The sequence below is a fragment of the Tachypleus tridentatus genome, chromosome 10 (genome assembly GCF_004210375.1).
Source record: "Tachypleus tridentatus isolate NWPU-2018 chromosome 10, ASM421037v1, whole genome shotgun sequence".
NCBI lineage: Eukaryota > Metazoa > Arthropoda > Merostomata > Xiphosura > Limulidae > Tachypleus > Tachypleus tridentatus.
In genome coordinates, this window is record NC_134834.1 from 114244970 (window position 1) to 114261688 (window position 16719).

At 32.5% G+C, this 16719-nt stretch overlaps 1 protein-coding gene across 1 annotated transcript in view; it reads right to left on the reverse strand.

Annotated features, from left to right (window-relative positions):
* Positions 1-16719, reverse strand: part of LOC143230112 (SCY1-like protein 2) — a 457312-nt gene that overhangs the window by 421771 nt on the left and 18822 nt on the right. The window contains exon 2 of the mRNA XM_076463162.1: positions 9974-10069. The gene's annotated coding sequence lies outside the window, so the exon portion shown is untranslated. The remainder of the gene's footprint in view (positions 1-9973; positions 10070-16719) is intronic.

Below are 16719 nucleotides of genomic sequence, written 5' to 3' on the forward strand. Positions count from 1 at the left end.
TAACCCTAGTAACACTATATATGTATAAAAAAGATTATTGTCATAACCCTAGTAACACTATATATGTATAAACAAGATTATTGTCACAACCCTAATAACACTATATATGTATAAACAAGATTATTGTCATAACCCTGGTAACACTATATATGTATAAACAAGATTATTGTCATAACACTAGTAACACTATACATGTATAAACAAGATTATTGTCACAACCCTAGTAACACTATATATGTATAAAGAAAATAATTGTCATAACACAAGTAACACTATACATGTATAAACAAGATTATTGTCATAACACTACTAACACTATATATGTATAAACAAGATTATTGTCATAACCCTAGTAACACTATATATGTATAAACAAGATTATTGTCATATTCCTTGTAACACTATGTACGTAAAAACAAGATTATTGTCATAACACTAGTAACACTATATATGGATAAACAAAATTATTGTCATAACCCTAGTAACACTATATATGTATAAAAAAGATTATTGTCATAACCCTAGTAACACTATATATGTATAAACAAGATTATTGTCACAACCCTAATAACACTATATATGTATAAACAAGATTATTGTCATAACCCTGGTAACACTATGTATGTATAAACAAGATTATTGTCATAACACTAGTAACACTATACATGTAAAAACAAGATTATTGTCATAACACTAGTAACACTATACATGTATAAACAAGATTATTGTCATAACCCTAGTAACACTATATATGTATAAAGAAAATTATTGTCATAACACTAGTAACACTATATATGTATAAACAAGATTATTGTCATAACACTAGTAACACTATATATGTATAAACAAGATTATTGTCATAACCCTAGTAACACTATATATGTATAAACAAGATTATTGTCATAACCCTAGTAACACTATATATGTAAAAAACAAGATTATTGTCATAACACTAGTAACACTATATATATGTATAAACAAGATTATTGTCATAACACTAGTAACACTATATATGTATAAACAAGATTATTGTCATAACCCTAGTAACACTATATAGTAACACTATATATGTATAAAAAAGATTATTGTCATAACACTAGTAACACTATATAAACAAAATTATGTATAAACATATGTATAAAAAAAGATTATTGTCATAAACAAAGTAACACAGATATATGTATAAAAAGATTATTGTCATAACCCTAGTAACACTATATATGTATAAACAAGATTATTGTCATAACCCTAGTAACACTATATATGTATAAACAAGATTATTGTCATAACACTAGTAACACTATATATGTATATGTAAAACAAGGTTATTGTCATAACACTAGTAACACTATATATGTATAAACAAGATTATTGTCATAACCCTAGTAACACTATATATGTATAAAGAAGATTATTGTCATAACACTAGTAACACTATACATGTATAAACAAGATTATTGTCACAACCCTAGTAACACTATATATGTATAAACAAGATATTTGTCATAACCCTAGTAACACTATATATGTATAAAACAAGATTATTGTCATAACCCTACTAACACTATACATGTATAAACAAGATTATTGTCATAACCCTAGTAAACACTATATATGTATAAACAAGATTATTGTCATAATTCCTAGTAACACTATATATGTATAAAACAAGATTATTGTCATAACCCTAGTAACACTATATATGTATAAACAAGATTATTGTCATAACCCTAGTAACACTACTATATATTGTATAAAAAAGGTATATGCATAAAAAAGATTATTGTCATAACACTAGTAACACTATATATGTATAAACAAAATTATTGTAACCCTAATAACACTATGTAATGTATAAAAAAGACTATCATAACAACCTGTAACACTATAAAAACAAGATTATTGTCATAACCCTAGTAACACTATATATGTATAAACAAGATTATTGTCATAACACTAGTAACACTATATATGTATAAAACAAGATTATTGTCATAACACTAGTAACACTATATATGTATAAACAAGATTATTGTCACCAACCCTAGTAACACTATATATGTATAAAGAAAATAATTGTCATAACACTAGTAACACTATACATGTATAAACAAAGATTATTGTCATAACACTGTACTAACACTATATATGTATAAACAAGATTATTGTCATAACCCTAGTAACACTATATATGGCTAGTAAACAAGATTATTGTCATAACCCTTGTAACACTATGTATGTATAAAAACAAGATTATTGTCATAACACTAGTAACACTATATATGTATATATGTATAAACAAGATTATTGTTATAACCCTAGTAACACTATATATGTATAAACAAAGTTATTGTCATAACACTAGTAACACTATATATATGTATGTATAAACAAAATTCATATGTCATAATCCTAACACTAGTAGCATTATTTATAAACACGATTATGTATAAACAATTATTATTGTCATAACACTAGTAATACTATATATTGTATGAACAAAATTATTGTCATAACCCTAGTAACACTATATATGTATAAACAAGATTATTGTCATAACACCTACTTACACCAGTATACACGTATAAAACAAGATTTATTAGTAACACACAAGATTAACCCTAGTAACGCTATATATGTATAAACAAAATTTATGTATAAAGCATTATTTATGTATAAACAAGATTATTGTCATAACCCTAGTAACACTAGTAACACTATATATGTATAAACAAGATTATTGTCATAACCCTATGTAACACTATTATGCGTACGTGTAAAACAAGATTATTGTCATAACACTAGTAACACTATATATGTGATTATAAACACTAGTAAAATTATTGTCATTACTCTAGTAACACTATATATGTATAAAGAGGATTATTGTCATAACCATAGTAACACTAGATATGTATGAACAAGATTATTGTCATAACCCTAGTAACACTATATATGTATAAACAAGATTATTGTCATAACACTAGTAACACTATTTATGTATAAACTAGATTATTGTCATAACCCTAATAACACTATACATGTATAAACTGGATTATTGTCATAACACTAGTAACACTATATATGTATAAACAAAATTATTGTCATAGTCCTAGTAACACTATATATGTTTAAAGAAGATTATTGTCATAACACTAGTAACACTATATATGTAAAAACAAGATTATTGTCATAACCCTAGTAACACTATACATGTATAAACAGGATTATTGTCATAACACTAGTAACACTATATATGTATAAAGAAGATTATTGTCATAACCCTAGTAACACTATATATATATAAACAAGATTATTGTCATAACCCCAGTAACACTGTACATGTATAAACAGGAGTATTGTTATAACCCTAGTAAAACTATATATGTATAAACAAATTATTGTGATAACTCTAGTAACACTATATATGTATAAACAAGATTATTGTCATGACACTAGTAACACTATATATGTATAAAAGATATTATTGTCATAACCCTCAAGTTACACTATATATGTATAAACAAGATTATTGTCATAACCCTAGTAACACTATATATGTATAAACAAGATTATTGTCATAACACTAGTAACACTATATATGTATAAACAAGATTATTGTTATAACCCTAGTAACACTGTATATGTATAAACAAGATTATTGTCATAACCCTATTAACACTATATATGTATAAACAAGATTATTGTCATAACATTAGTAACACTATATATGTGTAAACAAGATTATTGTCATAACACTAGTAACACTATATATGTATGAAAAAGATTATTGTCATAACAGTAGTAACACTATATATGTATAAAGAAGATTATTGTCATAACCCTAGTAACGCTATATATGTATAAACAAGATTATTGTCATAAACCTAGTAACACTATTTATGTATAAACAAGATTTTGTCATAACCCTGGTAACACTGTATATGTATAAACATGATTATTGTCATAACCCTGGTAACACTGTATATGTATAAACAAGATTATTGTATTATAAGTAACAACTGTTGCAATTTGTTTAATTTGTAATTTTTTTTAAACAAACTTGTCTGGTTTCTTAACTCTTTCCTATGTTCTTGTTACATAAATTAATTCATTAATAAATCTGTACAATTAACTGGCATTTTTATTGCTCCAGATGGCTTGAGAATATAATGCGTTAATATTGGGATTAGGTTTTAGCAGTGGATATAGTGCAAATTTTAAAATTGCAGTTTAAAAAACGTACATAGGATTCTAGGAGAGTTGTGATGTAACACCAAATGAAAAGGTTGTTTTATTTTGCTTGTTTAAGGGTATTCAGATCTGTTTGTATTAATTGCACATGTGTCTGATTCAACTAGTTACAGCGCTATTAGGTTTGGCTACTCTGTTACCCCAAGTATTGGGATTTAGCACACACAGTCCCAAACTGTTTCGTGCGGATTGTTTTGTCAAGTGACACGAACCATGGATCTCTGGATTCTCAAGCCTAACATTCTGACTACTAGGCCTCACCCGGCCATGCAGTAAATGGTGCGAATTTTGAAAATGTAAAATTATAGGAAATCTTTATCTTTACAGGAAAGAGAAGAAAATATTTTAAGGGATTTAACAAGTTTCAACTGAACAGTTTTTAAAGGTACTAGGATATTCCTACGTAAGTTCAACTGAACAGTTTTTAAAGGTACTAGATATTCCTACGTAAGTTCAACTGAACAGTTTTTAAAGGTACTATGATTTTCCTACGTAAGTTCAACTGAACAATTTTTAAAGATACTAGGATATTCCTACGTAAGTTCAACTGAACAGTTTTTAAAGGTACTAGGATATTCCTACGTAAGTTCAACTGAACAGTTTTTAAAGGTACTGGAATATTCCTACGTAAGTGCAACTGAACAGTTTTTAAAGGTACTGGAATATTCCTACGTAAGTTCAACTGAATAGTTTTTAAAGGTACTACGATATTCCTACGTAACTGCAACTGAACAGTCTTTAAAGGTACTAGAATATTTCTACGTAAGTGCAACTGAACAGTTTTTAAAGGTAATAGGATATTTCTACATACAATGACGTGTACACGGGTCTAGACTTCTGAATGATTTAAAATTTCTGTTGGTTTTCTTTAACGTTAAGGTATATAATACTTTTAAAGGGTTTTTGCGTGTGGAGGCTTGAACGTCTAGCGGCGTTTGTTTTATTTTTCATAAACAATAGGCTAACTTCGAAACCGTGCGTGTCATATACGCTCTTAAGACTCCATAAAACTGTGATTGTATATGTACATATCTTTCACCACTTCAGTGCGTGAAGACTCTAATAGTATCAACCGTATAAATTTCGAGGAAAACACACTATTGAACAAAATAGAATATTAGATACACTTGAAATTATATTATAAACCGAAAATGTGGAATATAATAAAACACGCTTGTGAAGTAAGGGATGTTAAAAAAACAATAACACTAAATCCCTGGGACTTCAGATGAGAGAAGTTTTATCGGTTAGGTAAAACAACAGATGATGACGTCGAGAGCTATGCCAATGAAACATTGCTATTGTAGAGCACGAGATCTTCCAACGTGTCTGCGGGAGGAGGGCCCCAGTCTAAAATACTTCCAAAAAAAACGTTTGAGAACTCCTGGTCAAAAAAACATACCCAAAAGGAAGTTAGTTATTTGAAACGCTGTCCTAGTGTTATTAATATAAGACGTAGAAACAGTGAAGAAACGTGAAACAGAGAAGACGTCTTTGTCTCAGAAGGGTGTTACTCTATGAAATATTGGCTCATTTAAGTCCACCTGTTACAAAGAGAGTCACTGGAGAAAAAGTTAAAATTTGTTAACGAACTTACAGCCATCTTAACAGTTTAGTCTAATGACATTGAGTTAACTTCTAACTTTTCTAATTAAATTTCCTGCTTGAAAGTAATAACGTTCGGTTTACAAAGTAATAACAGAAACAACACCCACGAAAAACTTCAACACAGCGTCGTAAGATTTACGTGTTATTGCCTTCCGACTTAATATACAACACAGATGTGGTTGAGCATGTTGTTTGTGTATCTTTCGAAACTTTTACTTTAAGTAAGAAAATCCTACTGTCACGGAAGTATAACTAATCATAGACGTACATCCACTAGGTAAGTTATTCTGTTGTTTTCACTGTAGAGGTAAACAAGTAGCAATGGAAGCTGCCTAAGAGCTATTTGAATAAAATTTATATGCAAAACAGCTCGTTTGGGTTGAGAAAATATTTTAAATAGAAGAGCGAACAACAAGTGGGTTTCTCGACATCACTGATTATTTGAATAAAGGTTTTCCCACTCGGTCATTAAGAGACTGAAGGTTAGAGGTCCCAAACCTGACGTGAGTAATGTTTACTTAATATAAATGCTAACAGCTTTGTGTGTGTTAACAGTATTAATAAGTGTTAACTGTATTATGTGTGTTAACAGCATTAGTAAGTATATATGCAAAAACGGCTCGTTTGGGTTGATAAAATTTTTTACGTAGAAGAGCGAACAACGTTTCGACCTTCTTCGGTCATCGTCAGGTTCACAAAGAAAAAAAGAGGTAACTGACCGGAAGCTAACCAAAAGTTTGGAAGGGGTTGTGTAAATGAGTGTCGGAATGTAGAGGGCGGTGTTAGATATTTGAATATATACTTTTATTTTATTATATTTAATATAGGTATAAAGGCGTTCCTTTATATTGATTTATTTTGGGTTTAGGTTGTTGTATAAGTAAGGCTTCTTTAATTTTGCGTTTGTTTATGTTTGTTTCTTTATTTAGTATTTGAGTGTTTTCTGTGGTTATGTTGTGTTTATTTGACTTGCAGTGTTCGAAAACGTGTGAAGGTGACTTTTTATGTTCTTTGAATCTGGTTTCCATTTTTCTACTTGTTTCTCCAATATAGAAGTCGTGGCAGTTATCACATTGTATTTTATAAATAATGTTTGTGTGGTGTTTGTCAGTGTAGTTTTTACATAGTGTAGACCTCAGTTTTGTGCCGGGTTTTTGAATAAATTTGGTATTAACTGGAATGTCATATTTTGTTACGAGTTATTGCCAAATATTGTTTATTTTTCTGATGATGTCGGGAATATATGGTATGCAGCAGTATATGGTTTCGTGTTTTTTTGATTCGTGAGATATATTTACTTTTGTTGGTTGATTTTGCTTTCTGTCTAGATGTGTGTATAATGTTTTCTACGGTTTGTGGGGAAACTTATTGATGTTGATGAAGTATTGTTTTATTTTGTCTAATTCATCGTTAATTTTATCTGATGAGCATAGCTTTATGGCTGTGTTTATTTGGTTTCTTAGTATGTTGAGTTTTTGTTTTGTTTCATGTGCTGAGTCCCAAGGAATGTATAGTCCAGTGTGGGTGATTTTTCGGTGGATTTCTGTTTTGAATTGTGTGTCGGTTCTTCTAATTTTAAGGTTAAGAAATGATATTTTGATTGCTTTCTTCCTGTTCACATGTGAAGTTAACGTTGGGATGTACAGGGTTAATGGGATTGAAAAAATTAAGTGTGTGTTCTGCAGATCTGAATCCCGCAACCGTGTCATCTACATATCTGTACCAGTATAGTGGTGGATGTAATGCTGTGTTAATTGCTTGTGTTTCAACTTGTGTCATAAAATATTGGATAGAACTCGTGATACTGGGTTGCCCATGCTTAGGCCATTTGTTTGTATATAGTTGTGGTTGTTAAACATGAAGTTTGTCTTTATCGTGGTGAATTCTATGAAAGTTGCTTATTGGTTCCTGGAAATGTCTATAGTTGGGTTAGGGTCTCGGATGGCCATTCCAGTTAATACCAAATTTATTCAAAAACCAGGCACAAAACTGAGGTCTATACTATGTAAAAACTACACTGACAAACACTACACCGACATTATTTATATAATACAATGTGATAACTACCACGACTTCTATATTGGAGAAACAAGTAGAAAAATGGAAACCAGATTCAAAGAACATAAAAGTCACCTTCACACGTTTTCGAACACTGCAAGTCAAATAAACACAACATAACCATAGAAAACACTCAAATACTAAATAAAGAAACAAACATAAACAAACGCAAAATTAAAGAATACTCATTTATACAACAACTTAAACCCAAAATAAACCAATATAAAGGAACGCCTTTATACCTATATGAATATAATAAAATAAATAAAATTATATATTCAAACATCTAACACCGCCCTCTACATTTCGACACTCAGTTACACAACCCCTTCCAAACATGTGGTCAGCTTCCGGTCAGTTACCTCTTTCTTTCTTTGTGAACCTGACGATGACCGAAGAAGGTCGAAACGTTGTTCGCTCCTCTACGTAAAATATTTTCTCAACCCAAACAAGCCGTTTTACATAAATATTTCTACAAGTGGGTTTCTCGACATCACTGAGCATTAGTGTTAACTGTATTATGTGCGTTATGTAGCTGAATACAATACTGCAATATATAAGGCGAAGAAAATATGTTACAAATGATATTGACGAAGGAGGTAGAATAAACGTGTTCCTTCAGATAGATTATGTTGCCTAGCCACTAGACTTCATGTACTGACCATGTGTTGAATGAGAAGACATCCATAGAAAACAAACTGCACAGTGTGATAGTTCAATAAAGAACAGACTGTATAGTAACAGATACAGTAACAAAATGGGTTGACAGTTCCATAAAGAACGAAATGTTTAGAGACAGTTAAAGAAAGAACAGATTGGATAGTCTGACAGGTCTGTAGTGTTACAGCCAGTATAGCACAACCAACAATACCCACACTACAGGCAGTCAGGTATTAGTTACAACCAGTAAACCCAGTTGTAGTTCAAACGAACGTGATTTTGTTTGTGTGACTGGAGGCTTGACAGTCGATTAAGTTTTCACATATCTTCAAACATCTTTTGAAGGACCTTTTTATGATACCACCACTACTGGACTCCAGGAGCACAGCAGTAAGTCTGCGGACTCCTATCACTGAAATTGAGGTTTCGATACTCGTTGTGGCAGAGACCAGATAGCTCATTGTGTAGCTTTGTGCTTAATTCTAAACGAACAGACAATCCTTATTGAAGTGAATGGAATCTGTTCTTATCCCGAGACGCAGTTACAAACCTTTCTAATTCCTCAGTCGTACATGTAAATACAAATTTGAACCTTACTATCAACCACGGTGTAAAGTATATTTAACAAAACTAGATACGTACACTGAGTAAAGTATATTTTTCAATCCTTCTGATGTCAATGTTTCAAAGATTTTCTAGTTGTTATTAGGTAGAATATTGGAGGTAACAAATAAAACAGTTTTGTGTATATTGTTGATTCTATGTTTGCCCTATCTTCACGTGTATTTATTTATTTGAGCTATATTTTCTTTTTGAACTATGTGCTGTATGGAAGTTTGTTGATCAGCTCAGAGTTGTGTTGTATGTTTATTGCCCTAGTCGAAAACAGAACGATAACTTTCAGTGAGCGTTACATAACCTCGTGCCCACTGTAAAGCCATCTGTGGGCCTGGCATGGCCACTGTGTTAAGGCGTTCGACCTGTAACTGAGGGTCGAGGGTTCGAATTCTGGTCGCACCAAACATGCTCGCCCTTTCAGCCATGGGGGCTTTATAATGTACGGTCAATCCCACTATTCTTTGGTAAAAGTATCCCAAGAGTTGGCGGTGGGTAGTGATGACTAGCTGCCTTTCCTCTAGTCTTACACTGCTAAATTAGGGATGGCTAGCACAAACAGCCCTCGTGTAGCTTTGCGTGAAATTAAAAAAACAAACAAACAAACACAGCCATCTGTAGTGTGGGTAGCTGACCTATATCGACCAATCAACAATTGTTTAAGTTTAAAATGCCTTCACTCACTGAGTCAGAAATAATACAGGTAACCTTATTGGACTCTACTGGTTGTCATGACAACATATAAACAAACTCGCTGTAATTCTATGTTTATACCTACTCAAATAAATCACTCAAAGTTTACTTCCACCACTTGATCTCCTGTTCGATTCCTGCGGTGGACAGATCAGAGATAGCTAGTTGTGCAGTTTTGAGCCTGACAAACAATAACAACTTAAAATTAACACTATCTATATATCAGTAGTATTCTTCTGAAATTAGTAAAAATCATGTCATATACTTAACTGTACAGATTTCTTTTAATTTCATAAGACATTTTTTTCTTATATTTTTCTTAAATCTCGTGTTATTGGAGACTTCTAAAATTATTCCGAGAGACCGATCTAGTTATTTGTTTTAAACATGGAAAGAGAAACTGGATTCAGTCATGCGGTTAATCTTAAATATTATTTTCGGTAGGACAGGACGATAGTTATTGGTTCGCACTAAGCTATAGGCTTATCACGTGACGTAGAATAAACAAGTAGCAGGGATTATTTGTTCAGACAAAGGAACAACAATAAACTATCGTTCTGCCCTCTATCGGTATGTATATGGAAGAAATAAGTTTTTTTCTTCACAATTATATGAAATGAGTTATAAGTTATAACGTGTCTGTGGCTCATATCCCGAGGACGCTTTATGATTAACATGTATTAGGGTGCAATTATAACACCCAAAGAAGAGCCGAGTAAATGATTTAATTAATATTTCAAGTCTGATAAAAATCAAGATAAACAAAGACGATTGTGAGCTTCACAGAAGATGTTTTGGTGAAGAAACCACGATAATATGAAACCAAACATATATGAGTGTTCATTTGTCTCTGTTTTCCCAACTCTATAAGTAACTTTTGAGTGGTTCAAGCTTGTTATATCTATAATATAAACTAAAGTCGACAATAACCGTGACGTCAGTGTTACGCTACTAGTTATTTTTTAACTTTGATTATAACTCCGCCCAATGTAAGCGAGAAAATGAATTATTATGTACGTGTATCGAATCTCTAAGTTATCCAATGAAGTCCTCAATAACCGTGACGTCAGTGGTACGCTGCTAATAGTTTGGTTGCAAATGTAAGTAGGTTCAAAAGAAGGGGTGTTGGTATTTTAAATACGATGAGTGAAATATCACAACGTCATCCTTATCAGTTAATTGTCATAGATACGTTCAGACCTGCGAATGATTGGTCACTTAGTCTTTAGGAATCTATTATTATTAGCCAAGTTCATTCCTTAAGGTTTATTCATCACTATCTAATTTTGTGAAGTTATAAGGACATTACAAATTAAAGAATAAGCTGCCTAGACGCGGACGAACAATTGTTTTAGAGGTTGGACATTGTCTGAAACAAGTTACCATCCTGGTATAGGTTTAAATATCGTTTAAACAATTTGATATTTCTAATCAACTTCAGTTCTTAAACACTATATCTAGTTGAGTACTGTCGTAGCACTTTGTACAGATGTCTAAATGTGTTCTGGAAGTAAACAACAAAAATAAGAAAACAATAATATAAATACATTTTCTAACACTGAGCTTTGGCTGTGATATATATTATAACAGACGTTGACGACTGTTGTAGATACAAATTAGAAGAGACTCAGAATAAGTCTGTTAAACTACATGTTGGTAATATTCACCTGGGACTAGATTTACAACAGTGGAACTGTCCTAAAGTTAATATTTTTCTAACATAAGGGCCCGGCATGGCCAGTTGGGTAAGGCACTTGGCTCGTAATCTGAGGGTCGCGGACTCGAATCCCCGTCACACCAAACATTGTAGCTCTTTCAGCCATAAGGGACTTATAACGTGGCGGTCAACCGCTCTATTCGTTGGTAAAAGAGTAGCCCAAGAGTTGGCGGTGGTTGGTGATGACTAGCTGTCTTCCCTCTAGCCTTACACTGCTAAATGTGGACTACTAGCGCAGATAGCCCTCGAGCAGCTTTGCGCGAAATGCAAAACAAACCAAACCTAACATAAGACGCGAACACGTTAAGCAGTTAGTGAAGTTTCATTAAGACTTCTCAATCAGGAAGACGAAGTGAATGGATCTGTAAAGGTCTCAAGTTTATAACAACAACGCTGCACTTGACAGAACTATAGTACATTCAGTGTCATTTAAATAAAGTATAACTTATGTTTCACTTCACGTTTTAAACACTAATTGTTCAATCATATATCAAGTACGAACAGACTCAAAACATCATAACATCACAAACAGAAAACTGGACACTTCTATCTTTCTTGAAAATCATTTTTTCGTGAAGTTTCAGAGCAGAGAATAAAATATAAGAATCACACACTGTCAGGCTTAGGTCTACTTTAAAATGTCACTGTATATCTAAAGTATTCTGAAACTTGTTAACTTATTCAATACAAAAAGACCACATTGAGGTTTATTTATTCATAACATTACACCTTGAAGGTGAAGCAAATGTTGTAAATAATATGTGATATTTAACTAACATAATCTAAGTATTATAAGCTCCAGATATGGTTTTAAGATAGTTTACAATTAAGCGAAATCAAGACGTGACTAGCAAGTTGTTTTTATGCAACTTAGCAGACGGGTCTTACATTTTCTTGTCTCTACAACCAATATGGGTTTTTGTTTCACCATTAAATTAGCTCTTGCTTATTCTCGACCAGAAGAGGGCGCACGTGATTTTTTAAAGAAATAAATTGTGTTAACTTTGAATACAATTAGTAAACATGGCTTAAATGAAAAATAATTAATACGTTTTCATAAACAAATAAATAAAACTGATTATTTGTGACAACTAAGAAGCCTGAACAATGAGTTTAAAATATTTTCACTGTGATTTAGTTTAATCAGACCTAGTTGTATCTTTGGTAGTTTTTTCAGCTGTTCACTCGACTTGTGCTACTAATGAGTCTGTCTGTTGAAACTATCTTTAAACCAATATTGTGCTTCGATTGAGAAAAAGATATATTTGGATTTTCATAAAAATCTGTGATTTATTTATTGTTTTAATGTGCAGTAAAAGTTAGTTCAATAGATAAGTATGCCAGCAAATCTGCCTTGTGTGTTTTTGCAACTCGCATTCTTATATTGAAAAGTTTTGTTGAATTTCGTGAAAGCTGTTAGAGGACTATATATGTTGGTCGTCCGTTTTTTAACAGTGATAGGCTAGAAAGAATGCAGGTAGCTACTCCCACCCCTCTCTAACTAATGGGTTACTCTTTATAAGCAAAAGGTGTAATGGATCCTCACATAATAACGCCCCAACGGTTGTACGAGCGAACACGTTCGGTGATAAAATTCGAACTTACAACCTGCAGATTGTGAGCTAAACTTATCTGTGAGGATAGATAAACCTTTCCTATAAAACTAGTACTCCATTTATTCAAGGTATGTTTGTGAGGATAGATAAACCTTTCCTATAAAACTAGTACTCTATTTATTCAAGGTATATCTGTGAGGATAGATAAACCTTTCCTATAAAACTAGTACTCTATTTATTCAAGATATGTTTGTGAGGATAGATAAACCTTTCCTATAAAACTAGTACTCCATTTATTCAAGGTATGTTTGTGAGGATAGATAAACCTTTCCTATAAAACTAGTACTCTATTTATTCAAGGTATATCTGTGAGGATAGATAAACCTTTCCTATAAAACTAGTACTCTATTTATTCAAGATATGTTTGTGAGGATAGATAAACCTTTCCTATAAAACTAGTACTCTATTTATTCAAGATATGTTTGTGAGGATAGATAAACCTTTCCTATAAAACTAGTACTCTATTTATTCAAGATATGTTTGTGAGGATAGATAAACCTTTCCTATAAAACTAGTACTCTATTTATTCAAGGTATGTCTGTGAGGATAGATAAACCTTTCCTATAAAACTAGTACTCTATTTAATCAAGATATGTTTGTGAGGATAGATAAACCTTTCCTATAAAACTAGTACTCTATTTATTCAAGATATGTTTGTGAGGATAGATAAACCTTTCCTATAAAACTAGTACTCTATTTATTCAAGGTATGTTTGTGAGGATAGATAAACCTTTCCTATAAAACTAGTACTCTATTTATTCAAGGTATGTCTGTGAGGATAGATAAACCTTTCCTATAAAACTAGTACTCTATTTATTCAAGGTATGTCTGTGAGGATAGATAAACCTTTCCTATAAAACTAGTATTCTATTTATTCAAGGTATGTCTGTGAGGATAGATAAACCTTTCCCATAAAACTAGTACTCTATTCATTCAAGGTATGTCTGTGAGGATAAATAAACCTTTCCAATAAAACTAGTACTCTCTTTATGCAAGGTATGTCTTTGAGGAGAGATAAACCTTTCCTATAAAACTAGTACTCTATTTATTCAAGATGAGCAATGTTATAGAAGTTAAGACAGAAAATAGACCAACGAAAAGTATATATTTTACGTATTTGTAGCTTTTACTGTGTTACTATAAGATGTGTAAAGTTAAAAGTTTTTGTTTTCCTGTAAGTTCTAAATGTTTGAGTGAATAACAATGTTGTAGTAAATGTGTATCAATGAAAGAAACATACGGTGTGTATTAAACTATGGTGACTTCGCTGTTGAAGTGACACCATCAATATTTGTTGCTGTTTTACAGGAAGTGTAACCAGGTAGACTGCAACCAGTTGACCCGTGATTAAGCCTTACTTAGGAAATGAAGACTCCTTAATAGGTTTTAATCAACAACGGTTTCTTTGTTAAGCCTTACCTTCCAGCTGGAGATCCCTTAATAAACCTTACTCACCAGCTAACCCCTTGTAAGTGTTAATTTTTAGCAAAAGATGATATTTACCAACTGAGGCGCAAACACCATAAAGAATTTAATTCGTCGAATAAGAAACAGTAGCTACATGGCCAGGTCAGTGACCCCTGGATTCAGGTTTAACTATTTCTAATACTAAACTGTTAATAATCGGTAAGATTTCCAATGGTAAAAACCCTCCACCACAAAGGCTTTGAAATGATTAACAGTATTAATTATCGCTTTTTCAACAGTATTATTCTGTACAGTAAACATGATTCTAAATAATACAGAAAAGACAGACAAGCAGACAGAATATTATATTTAATGTCCTACGGTTTCGTTCAGATCGCTTGATCACCGATAAATCTGAAAACACATAACTTTAAAAATGGGGTTTCATTCCCACGATAATAATAGCAAGAAACAAACAGCCAATACATCTCCCTTGTTAGGTCAACGATAATTTTACAGTAAAATCTGGGGTTTGATTCTCCTCTGTAAACAGAGCTCAGATACCACATTATATAGGAATGAAACTTTGTAGTATGGACGACAGCTGCCTGTCAAAGAAAAGCACGTTATGTCGCTTTGCACGAAACAATGACACAAAGAGATATCGAGTCTACAATATTATGTTCCTGATTTTGAATCATAAATTGACTAACTCTAAACCGTTCAGCTAAAACTGAATATTATTATACGATATTAAAAATATATTTCATGTCGGAACTGCTATTGGGACAATTTTCTTCATCATTGACATTTTCATTAGGATGTAGCACATTGTGCAACTTTGCTCTAAGAAAATAACAACAATCATTGTAGTAAGTTTCTACTCTCAAAGCACACATATTGATAAATTATCACAGAGCCTCAGCTGTTTATCCATTTTTAGCTTTATCACAAGGCATCCAGATTGGTTGTCACTTTGGTAACGGTTTAGACAAGTACGTTACTGATTGGGATTGTTTGTCAGTTGATACTACATCAGGATCTAGACAGAAACGTGGTTGAATGGGATTGTTTGTCAGTCGAAACTACATCAAGATCTAGACAGAAACGTGGTTGAATGGGATTGTTTTCCAGTTGAAACTACATCAGGATCTAGACAGAAACGTGGTTGAATGGGATTGTTTGTCAGTCGAAACTACATCAAGATCTAAACAAGGACGTGGTTGAATGGGATTGTTTGTCAGTTGATACTACATCAAGATCTAAAAAGGGACGTGGTTGAATGGGATTGTTTGTCAGTTGATACTACATCAAGATCTAGAACAGGGACGTGGTTGAATGGGATTGTTTGTCAGTTGATTCTTCATCAGATCTAGACAGGGACGTGGTTGAATGGGATTGTTTGTCAGTTGATTCTTCATCAGGATCTAGACTGGGACGTGGTTGAATAGGATTGTTTGTCAGTTGATTCTACATCAGAGATCTAGACTGGACGTGGTTGAATGGGATTGTTTGTCAGTTGATTCTTCATCAGGATCTAGACAGGAACGTGATTGAATGGGATTGTTTGTCAGTTGATTCTACATCAGGATCTAGACAGGGACGTGGTTGAATGGGATTGTTTGTCAGTTGATACTACATCAAGATCTAGACAGGAACGTGGTTGAATGGGATTGTTTGTCAGTTGATACTACATCAGGATCTGAACAGGGACGTGGTTGAATGGGATTGTTCGTCAGTTGATTCTACATCAGGATCTAGACAGGGACGTGGTTGAATAGGATTGTTTGTCATTGATTCTTCATCAGGATCTAGACAGGGACGTGGTTGAATGGGATTGTTTGTCAGTTGATTCTACATCAGGATCTAGACAGGGACGTGGTTGAATTGGATTGTTTGTCAGTTGATACTACATCAAGATCTAGACAGGAACGTGGTTGAATGGGATTGTTTGTCAGTTGATACTACATCAGGATCTAGACAGGGACGTGGTTGAATGGGATTGTTTGTCAGTTGATTCTTCATCAGGATCTAGACAGGGACGTGGTTGAATTGGATTGTTTGTCAGTTGATACTACATCAAGATCTAGA